This window comes from Sorghum bicolor, chromosome 9 (genome assembly GCF_000003195.3).
Source record: "Sorghum bicolor cultivar BTx623 chromosome 9, Sorghum_bicolor_NCBIv3, whole genome shotgun sequence".
In the NCBI taxonomy this organism is placed as follows: Eukaryota; Viridiplantae; Streptophyta; class Magnoliopsida; order Poales; family Poaceae; genus Sorghum; species Sorghum bicolor.
Window position 1 is genome coordinate 12030607 of NC_012878.2, and position 11856 is coordinate 12042462.

The following is an 11856-nucleotide window of genomic DNA, read 5'->3' on the forward strand; positions in this document are numbered from 1 at the left end:
GAGAAGGCAATATCACTATGCCTCATACCACAAATACCACATATCTTGAGAGAAGGCATATACCATCAATGCCTTGGTAAGGATCCAAAAATACCACAAAAGAGAGACCTGAGAGAATCATACAAGGAATCTCTGAGTTTTATTTGAAAATCTGCAAAAATCCCAGAGCTATAGGTGATCAAGAATAAGAGACATGGCACTTGGCTAGACTGTTCTATCCTTTAACCACTCAAGACAGAAGTGACAGTTACAAGTCCCATGGTGGAGGTAAAGTAAGTAAGTTTTAAGTCTTGACAGTTTACTCTAACTCAGAGATGAGATCTTATTTAAAAGCATGTGTACCGCCAATTTTTTTAAAAAAATATTGCAGCAACTTCTGATCCATAGCTGAGTCTATCCTTGCTCAGGGACGAGCAAGAGGTAAGCTTGGGGGAGTTTGTTGACGGTCCTTAAGTATCAAATTTAATTATCAAATAAATAAAGAAAAGGATCCAAATGAAATCAAGATCTAGACTTAGGGTTTTATCTGACAGAATTCCACGAGTTTTGGTGTTTGTCTATTTCTGCAGGGGGTTATCAGGAAATACGGAAGAAAGGCCCACATGTCAGGATTACGTAAAGATATTAACGTGCTGCGCAATTATCTTACATCTAGAAGACTCCAGAAGCCACGAGACCGAAGCGGAGGCGAAACGGGGCCAGAGGCAGGGCGCCCGCCCTGTCCTACTGGGCGCCCGCCCCCTGTCCAAGTCCAATCAGGACTCTGCTTTGCGGGAAGTCTCCACCGACCTAAAGGATGAATCTAAACCATACAATCTATGTCGGTTTGATCCAAGGGCCCATATTCACTTGAAGGGACTATAAAACCAGACCCCCTGGCCCCTGGAGGAGGGAGCCTCTCAACCCTAATTCATTGTTCCATCAAGGGAGAAGAAGCCTCTGATCAAGATTAGAGCCACCACATCAATTAGATATCTAGATTAGCATAGCTACATAGGATTAGAACTAGAAGGAGTCAATCTTCGATTGGTTTCCGGATCTGTCAGGAGGATTCTTGGTAATTCTCTAATTGTGCTTCTAATTGCTTTCTAATTATCTTTGTTCTTCAATATTATGAATATGACTTTGTTCTACTTCAATATATTGCTTATGACTTTGCTCTATTTGCTCATATTCAAGATTATATTGTTCTTAGTTTATCATAGTTATGTACTTAGCTTAGTTAGATACGATCTATATACATGCTTAGGATCGTATAGCGTTTATCCATCGGATCCATGGGTAAATGATAGATATTGTGTAGGCGTGGTGCTTATACCGTATTTATCTGCGATTGTACCCAATATGCCAGATCGTGGGGTAGTTCGTGATAGTGACAGCTTCATTGATTCTTATATAGTCCCCCTCTCATGTATTGGGCTGGCAGAGCAACATTATTACAGGGGAGTGATTGCTATGTTTCTCATATTCCTTGCTAATATCACTATGCATGGGCGTAGTCTTGTCTCACAATGATTGCTAAGTATGCTTGCACTAACTATGATATGCTAGACTATATAGTTAAGAATAACTTAGGGAATATTCTTGTAGTTCGTTCTAATACCATGCTAATGACTTTCTAGAGTATCTAATTGAGGTGCTTATCATATTTATTATGTGGCTAGATCAGATTAGTTATCCTTGTCACTATTATTATTTCATATATCTTTTATGTGACACTTATCCCTGTATGATGAGTTAGATATAATGTTCTCAATTATACATGCAATGATAGATGCTCAATCTCATATTCTATTCTGTAATCATTAGTGATGATTTCTAATCCCTTTCCAGTGGTAAAAATATAAATAACGATACCTGGAATACTTCCCGGTTAAAATGCTGCATCGGTATTAATCTGTGCGCTTGCAGATCCCATTCATTATTTATTTAGAAGAGCAATTGCATATTTCAATACCGCGTCTCTTATATCATGCTGGGGATGACAACTTGGCTTAAGTGGTGTAAGGGATAGGTTTGGCATTTTTGGCATCGTTACTAGATTTAGAGAACTTAGTCTACTTTTAGTAATGATGTTAAGAATACCCAACATGCACCACTTTGCCTTGATCATCCTTCTTGTTCCGGAAGACCCACTTTGTTTCAATCACTCTTGCATCTTTGGGTCGCTCTTCAAGTGTCCACACTTGGTTGCGAGAGAAGTTGTTCAACTCCTCTTGCATAGCCATGATCCAATCCGCATCACGAAGAGCTTCCTCTATAGTCTTTGGTTCATCTTCAAGAGACACAAAAGCGTGATGTTCAATAAATAAAGCATGTCTAGAACGAGTAGTTACACCACATGTTGGACTCCCGATGATGAGATCTTGAGAGTGATCTTGGAGGATATGTGATGTTCTTCTTGGTGCCACTTGAGGGGTTGGTTGGGGAGCATCAACATCTTGTGCTTGTGCCACCGCTTGCTCATGAGTGACTTGAGTGTCTTCATGAGCATCTCTCACATCCTTGTCTTCATCTTGTGGTACATGTGAGGTGGATGGTGGCTCAATAACTTGCACATCATCATCATATTCTTTTGGCTTGATGTCTCCCACCGGCATGTTCTTCATGGCATCCCTCAATGGTTCACCACCTACATCATCAAGATTATCGCTTGCTCCTTGGGAGCCATTAGTTTCATCAAATTCAACATCAAATGTTTCTTCAACCATGTTTGTGGCATGGTTAAAGACCCTATATGCCTTGGACTTTGATGAATAGCCAACCAAGTAGCCAATGTCACATCTTCTTTGAAACTTTCCCAAGTGTTAGCGCTTCTTGTAGATGTAGCATTTGCACCCAAACACTCTAAAGAATGAGACATCGGGCTTCTTCCCATTGAGCAACTCATATGGTGTCTTCTCTAGGAACTTGTGAGGAAAGAGCCGGTTTGAAGCATAGCATGCGGTGTTGATTGCCTCGGCCCACATCTTCTCCGAAGTGTTGTACTCATCTAGCATTGTTCTTGCCAAGGTGATCAATGTCCGGTTCTTTCTTTTTACAACCCCATTTTGTTGTGGTGTGTATGTTGAGGAGAACTCATGCTTGATTCCCACTTCATCACAATACTCTTCAATGTTGGTGTTGTCAAACTCTTTCCCATTGTCACTTCTAATCTTCTTGATCTTGACATCAAATTGATTTTGGGCATTCTTTGCAAACTTCTTGAATATTGATGCAACTTCGGCCTTGTCTTGCAAGAAGAATGTCCAAGTGTACCGGGAGAAATCATCAACTATGACCAAACAATATTTGTTGCCTCCAAGACTAGCATATGTGGTTGGTCCAAATAAATCCATGTGAAGTAGCTCAAGCACTCTTGAAGTAGAGAGATAGGCCTTGGTAGGATGAGTGTTTGCAACTTGCTTGCCAGCTTGACATGCACTACAAAGCTTGTCCTTTTCAAATGTCACATCCTTCAAGCCTCTAATCAATTCTTTCTTCATCAACTTCTTGAGTGTGCCTATTCCAACATGTGCTAACCTTCTATGCTACAACCACCCAAGTGAAGTCTTGGTAAATAAGCAAGTCTTGACATCAACTTCATCGGATGAGAAATCAACTACATATAAGTTGTTGTGTTGGAAGCTTTTGAAAATCACTTCATTGTTATCTTCCTTGGTCACAATCACTTCCTTCTTTTTGAATAGGCATTCAAATCCAAGATCACAAAGTTGTCCAACCGAGAGCAAGTTAAAACTCAAAGATTGCACATAGAGCACATTTGTGATGGAGTTGTCATTTGATATTGTAACCTTTCCTAGTCCCTTGACCTTGCCTTTTGAATTGTCACCAAATGTGATCTTCTCTTGGTTGTCAACATCTTCATCAAGAGAGGTGAACATCCGGGGATCTCCGGTCATATGTTGAGTGCAACCACTATCAATTACCCAATGTGATCCACCGGTCTTGTAGTTCACCTACACATAAGGATGAAAACGGTACGGATATTTTCCGACCGTATTCGAGACCGAATTTTCAGATATGTCTGTATCCGAGTTCGAATATTCAACATCCGATACCGTATCCGTATCCGAATATTTAAGTCGTATATTTGTGATGTCGACATACAATCATATCTTATCCGACATGGTTGACATTATCCGTATTCGAATCCGAATCCGACCAGAAATATGAAAACAAATATGATATCAGTGATATCCGTCCGTATCCGATCCGTTTTCATCCCTACCTACACACAAGAGATCAAGCTTGAGATTTAGGGACCCACATTTTCTTAGGGCCCTTGACCTTCTCTACTAGTTGCTTTGGCACCCAAATCTTTTTTGGCCTTTGCTTGTTAGGCGGCCCCATGAAGCTAACCTTGACCTTGCCACTCTTGTCTTTCCTTACAATGTAGTGAGCATTGAAGGCAAATGGTCTTGCATGCTTGGGCAAGGGTGGTGGTAGTGGTGCCTTACACTCATGAGCAAAGTGTCCTTCTTGACCACACTCAAAACATCTCTTTGGCTTGGGCTTGCTTGGTTGGTCATGAGTAGCTAGTGACTTGATGAGCTTTGTTTGATTAGCCTTGTAGCCAATCCCACTCTTATCCATCTTCATGACGGTGTTCATGAAAAGCTCACTTTGAAGGTCCTTTCCTTTTGTGAACTTTGCTAACCCCATGGTTAGATGTTTCTTCTCTTTCTTGAGCTTGTTGTTCTCTTGAGTTAGCTTCTTGATGATTGGGTCATTGTTGCTAGCTAACTCATCCAAGATGAATGTCTCATCTTCTTCTTGCTTGTCATACATCAAACCAAGCTTGAGATATTGATTTTCTTCCTTGAGTAACTTGTTCTCATATGCAAGCTTCTTGTCTTGATCAAGTGACTCAATCACAATAGTCTTGTGCTTGGCTTGGTCTTGCAACTCTTTCTTGAGCATGACAATTTCATCCTTGAGCTTGATAGTGTCCTCATAACTCTCGGCCACTACCACTTTCTTGCCCTTGCAATCAACACATTTGCTTGTGCTTTCCACAAGTAAGTCATCACAAGATGTGGCTACATCAAGCTTAGCAACATTTTTAGTAGCAACATGTGTTTCATCAATTGCAAGTTCATAAGCAATCTCAAGGTTGTCATAGTTTGCTTTTAGAGTTGTTAGCTCTTCTTTCATTGCTCTATATTTAGTGATAAGCTCATCATGAACACTCTCAAGTTTATCATGTTTTTCTTTGAGCTCTTTTAAAGAGAGTTTGAGCTCCTTGATCTTAGTGGTCATGATCTCATTTTGGTCTCTAAGCTCATCACTAGACTTAAGCTTTGCTAGAAGTGTTTCATTTTCAAGTTCAAGCTTTTCATTTTCACTTCTAGATTTTCTTATGTCTTTAGTGTACTTGTTAAGCAATTTTACAAGTTCATCATAAGAAGGTGATTCGTATTCACTATCACTGTCACTACTCTCATCCTCACTTTGTACCTTCTGGTCACCCTTAGCCATGAGGCATAGATGTGTAGAGGATGTAGATGGTGGTGAAGATGATGGTGATGGAGCATCAATGGCAATGGCGGCAACCTTCTCATCATCACAATCATTGCCGGAAGAGTCACCACTTGAGCTTTCAATGTCGGTGAGCCAATCACCAACAATGTAAGCCTTGCCATTCTTCTTCTTGTAGTGCTCCTTCTTCTTGCCACCTTTCTTCTTGTATTGCTTCTTGTCATTCTTGTCATCATCACTTGAATCATCTTGCTCCTTGTTGTTCTTCTTGTATTTGTCCTTCTTGGGCTTTGGACATTGATGAGCAAGATGGCCAAGCTCACCACAATTGTAGCAATCCATCTCGGAGATGGGCTTTCTCTTGCTACTTGTGAAGAACTTCTTCTTCTTGGAGTCAAAGTTGACTCCATTCTTGTTGAGCTTCTTCAACATCTTTGTGGTTCTTCTCACCATGAGGGCAATAGATGCATCATCATCACTTGAAGTTGATGACTCAACTTCAATCTTCTTGGCCTTGCCCTTGTGAGAAGCTTTGAGGGCCAAGTCCTTCTTTTCCTTCTTGGCCGATGAGGAGCCATCTTGGGGGTTCATGTGCATGTACATCTCATGTGCATTGATCTTCCCCAATATGGCAGTTGGTGTAGCAGTGGAGAGATCGCCTTGATGAAGCACCGTTACTATGTGCCCATATTTCTCAATAGGAAGCACACATAGTATCTTCCTTGCTACATCCGCCGCACTCATTTGAGTGAGTCCAAGTCCATTGAGCTCCTCTACAATAACATTCAAGCGAGAATACATTTCATTAGCATTTTCTTTTGGAAGCATCTCAAATGTATTAAGCTTGTTCATCACTAAGTGATAGCGTTCCTCGCATTCACTCTTTGATCCCTCATGGAGCGCACAAAGTTCCTTCCAAAGGGTAGTGGCGGTTTTGGGGCTCCGAACGCGGTTGAACACCTCTTTGCAAAGGCCTCTAAAGATGTGGTTTTTGGCCTTCGCATTCCACTTCTCGTTTTCTTGCTCTTGTGGAGTAAGAGCGGTGTCTTTTGCCAGAGGGGTAAACCCTTCGGTCGCGGCTTTTAGCCACTTTACATCACATGCCTCTAGGTATGACTCCATCCGTATCTTCCAATACGGGAAGTCATCCCCATCGAACATGGGTGGCGGTCCATCCCCGTTAGACATCTTTTCTCTAGGCGGTGAAGCCTAAATAATGAGCACTAGGCTCTGATACCAATTGAAAGGATCAAGATGCCCAAGAGGGGGGGGGGTGAATTGGGCTTCTCTAAAAATTTAAGCAACCTATAAGCTCCAATTCAACCCTTGTGCCTAGTGTGACCTAGAGAGCTACCGGATAAAAGTTATGCAACTTAGTTCCAATACTATTCTAGCAAGGCAATTCTAAGAATGTAAAAAGGACAAAGTAAAAGCTAGGATGTAAAGGAGTAGTGGAAGAAAGTGCTCTGCGATGTTTTGCCGAGGTATCGGAGAGTCGCCACTCTCCACTAGTCCTCGTTGGAGCACCCGCGCAAGGGTCTTGCTCCCCCTTGGTCCGCGCAAGGACCAAGTGCTCTCTACGGGCTGATTCTTCGACACTCCGTCGCGGTGAATCGCCCAAAACCGCTCACAAGCTTGACACGAGCCACCCACAAGAACTTCGGGCAGTCTTTGTGCCTCCAATCACCACCGAACCGTCTAGGTGATGGCGATCACCAAGAGTAACAAGCAAAGAACTCTCACTTGACCCAAACAAGGCTCTAGAGAGTGGTGGATGCACACTTGACTCTTGGAATTCACTAGAGAAGGATTCTCTCAAGAAATCACTCAAATCTCAATCCTCTCGAGGCTCTTGCTACTCTCTTGCTCCACAACAAGTTTCTCAGATGTTCAAATGGGCAAGAGGGCTCTCATGGATGAGGTGGAGGAGTATAAATACTACCCACGAAGTCCAAAGGTCAGCCAACCGTTTTCCACTGAAAACAGGGTCACCGGACGCTCTTTATGTTGCACCGGACGCTCTGCACCGAGCGACCGGTGCTCCATAACGACTAACTGTACCTGCGTCTGACAGGTCACCGGACGCTAACTTTCAGCGTCCGGTGGCACCGTCCGGTGCTCCGGGGAGTTTTACATACTCCCTGCATATGGGACCGGACGCTACCCGGTGCGTCCGGTGCTAGCGTCCGGTGCTCAGGGGAAGTTTACAACCTCCCTGGGTGTGAGACCGGACGCTGCCCGGTGAGTCCGGTGCCAGCGTCCGGTGCTCAACCCTAAGCACTACACTGTTCCAACAGCTAAGGACCTCACCGGACGCACTCACAGAGCGTCCGTTGCGGCGTCTGGTGCCCCCTTGGGCACCCTAACTTCGTCGAAACGCGATCGCTCCAAAACGAAGTTGGTTCCTCTCGATCTAAGGACTATCTCTGAGCTGCCTAGTGCTAGGTTTACCAAGTGTGCACCACACCTAAACCTAAAGCCTTGCCTAAGTCAAGCTACTAGATCAAAGCCCCTCTTAATAGTACGGTCAAAGGAAAACAAAGTCCTAAACTACTCTAAGTGCCCTTCTTCACCATATGGTACTTAGACCTAGTCTAGTCTTGACGATGTCCAACCATCCTTTGAAAACCAAAAATGATTTTCACTATTAAGTAGGCATGTACGTCCCTGTCCATCGAGTACCTATTACCATGACCTTACCTATGACTTTGCCTCTGCAAAACACACGTTAGTCATAGTAGTTAACATTATCATTAATCACCGAAATCACTAGGGGCCTAGATGCTCTTTCACCCGCGACACCCTGTGCCACTGCCTCACGCATCACAAGTTCTCCTTACATCACACTTGGGTCTCCTTTTGTAGGGTTCTAGATCGAAGGTCGCCGACGAAGATCATCGCACCGTGAGAAGGTGCTTGTCTCCCATGTTCCACGAGTCTACGTGCGTGGGAGCATCTGAAACAAAGAAGGGTCTAGTCCGCTCTTCATGCAACACCTCCTTCCTACGTCTTACAAATGGTCTGTCCCCTCTTTTGAAAGCGAGTCTCTATCACCATGTCCAAGCAGAGGTACGGTCAACCACCAATCTAGCCATCGTTGCTCAAGGTGGGTGACACCAAGGTAGCCACGCCCAACACAAGACTCTCGATGTGGAGTGTGTGGTTGAGTCTACGAGGGCTAAAGGCCAATGTTCCTCTAGATAGGAATATGCCATGTTTATCGTGAAAATTATGTAATTAGACATAATATGCCATGTTTATCTTGGGAATTATGTAATTAGCCAAATGATGTCGTTAGTAGACAAGTAGTGATGGACAAATTGATTGCCACTTATAGCTCCTTGTTTATTGTTTTGTCTTTACATTTTGTTCACTACTTGAGGTCTACCGCCAAAGGACCCTCGATGTCACCAGCAAGGGTCGTCGCAACTTGGTATCCTAGCTATTGGCACTGTCCATAAAACCACCAATGACAAGAAAGGTAGCATTGAGGTAGTCTCAAGGAGACCCTCAAATCTCCACCTCCTAAACCTACTGCAATCATGGTTGTCCTACCTAAACTAAATACGCCATCAACCAAACTCAATTGCTAGGAGGGCCCACCCTCAAGTCAGATCAAGAAACACAACCCCTCATACAACCCTCGCAGCGAACCAACAAGGGCAACTCAGCACACAACTATATTAGGAGCAAGGTGATGAAGAAACCTTCAACGAGAAAGGAGGCCTAACAGAGGCATAACAAAGTCAAAGACATAAGAAGGAAGAAGATCAAAGTACATAACACATTAATAAGACTAGACGAGTTCATAGCCGCTCATGAAGGTAACCCAACCAACCAGCACTCAACCAAGGTCTGTTACCAAACATGCTCTAGCTATGAGAAAGAAGCATTGCTATCCCCATTCAAACTGTCGATATCTACACCTCCAACTGCAACAAAATCTAAACCACCCAATGCCATATGACCAAAGATCACCACTATCCAAAGAAACCTCCAAAGGTGAAGGTGGCCACCACCACTAGGGTACAACCCCAAAACCTACCAAGATAAAATGTAACTCTCATAAAATCATCTCTAGCATTTGGAGAAGACTTTAACCCTAAAAAACTAGTTATTAGAGGAGATACAAATATATTTTGGGGTTTTAAAGGTCTTCCCTCTAGCAGAATAAGAAAATCAATCTCCAATGAGAAAAATAGTGGATTGGGGGGAGGATAAGTCTCCCCTTTATTTGAGAGGCGGGAGACAGGATTAGAGGGACTGAGAATTTTTTTCTCATTGAGGTTGGGTTTGGCAAACTGCTGGAGTTATAAAATTTCCAAAACAACTATTTTTTTCTTATTAGGGGATTAAAAAAGAGGGACTATTGGAGACGCTCTTAGTGAATTTCTCATAAGCTACAAGGCTAGGATGCTAGTGGTTGGGGATGGCAAGGCAACCCTGACTAATTTATTTGTCATAGTAGCTTGCTACATAGCGCAAAACTGGTATGACAATCTTCGATAGACTCAATTATGTAGCGGTTTTGTAGAAAACATAAAATTTCTTAATTAATAATGTAGAAAAACATGTCGTTAAGAAAAATTGTGAATATAACTATACTAATTATGTACCATAAATATTATTATTTTCTTATATATTTAGTAAAAGTTACAAATGTCTATTTTTTTAAAGTGAGAATGATATTTTTATGAGATGGAAGGAGTATCTCTAATTTAGTTTATTATAAAAATATATTTCATAATTAACTAATGATATTTATTTTGTATCATAAATATATATTAGTATTTTTTACATAATTTTGGAGAAACTTGAAAGTATTTGGTTCTCGAAAAAAGAGAATTGTGTTCTCTCGTGAAGGGAATGAGTATTTTTGAAGGAACGACATTGATTTCTGTCATTGTTCATCCAACAAGAGGAATATATATCCATCATTTCTACTGTACAAACAAAACGAAGTGAAGAGACGCTAATTGCCAACTAGGGCGTCTATTTCACATGCCATGCTTTTCTCTTGGGCATTTTGGGCGGGTATAAATTCGAAAAAATAGAATCGACCTGCACTGACACAAAGTAAAGCAGAGATAGATCGGAAACACACGTTGCCAAGGCAATTTGCAGGCAACGACGAGAACATTGCTGTCGCCTGTCGAGCGAGTGAAGACAGAGGTCTTGTTTATTTCTAATAAATTTTACAAAATAGAAATAATATTACTTTCGTTTGTATTTGACAAATATTGTCCAATTATAGACTGATTAGGCTTAAAAGATTCGTCTCGTCAATTCCGACCAAACTGTTTAATTAGTTTTTATTTTTATTTATTTTAATACTCCATACATACGTCTAAAGATTCGATATGACGGAGAATCTGAAAAATTTTGCAAATTTTATAGAAACTAAACAAGGCCAGAGCAAAATGAGAGCACACGTGAGCATACAAACGGCCGGAGTGCGCGAACCCGTCGCTCTGTAAACTCGAATGCTTCGATTGCTACAGCCACCGGCGGCCTGCCAAGATACGACTAGCAATAACGGGTAGCGTAGTAGAGAACACGACGCGGCAGAGAAAAAGTCGGAATTCCCCGTGTGTCCGTCCCACCCCGCCCTGGGCCGCGCCAATCACGCTGAGGCCTTTTGGGGGTGGGGGGGGGGGGGGGGACGCTGCGCGGCGGGCCGCCGCCGGCCCCACCCACGTTGCTCGCGGCCTGGAACCTTTGAACACGACACCGCGCGCGCTGGAATGGCGACGGGCAAGTCATCGAGGGACAGAAAAAGAAGAGGTAAAACGAACCACCACCAGCAGTAGTAATAATCAACCGATTACCGAACTGAGCGTGCACGGGCTGACCTCCCCGGACCCCACCTCCCTCCGTTTCCGTTGCCTGCCACAACATGGGACGGTGTACTACGTGTGAGTGCGACGGACGATTCGCAGGTTTGACGCTGACCTGCGGGGTCCACGCGGAGCCAACCCACGGAAAAACTCGCCGCTAGATGCTTCAGCGTAATCCAGCGGCGGAGAAGGGCAGCGGGGCGGGAGTGCATGAAAAAAGGAGCAAGTGTGTGATGCGCACTTTATCCGGTTATTATTTCCACCCGTCTCATGGTCACGTCACGAGGCGCTCGCTAGCACGAGCAATCTTCACGTCACGGACAGGTGGGTCCCAGCGCTCCCGCCGCGGCAGGCCTCGTCCACCTGTCGGTGACCGTGTCGCCAAAGCTTCGCGGTGCACAAGGACAGCCCGCTCGGCACCGCTCAACCCTCCCCCTCCGCTTTCCCACCTCATTCCGTTTCACTTTCCATTTAACTCTGGACCGCCCTGCCTACTGGGGCTGTGGACTCCTCCTCCCCCTCCTCTCCTCTCCCTCAC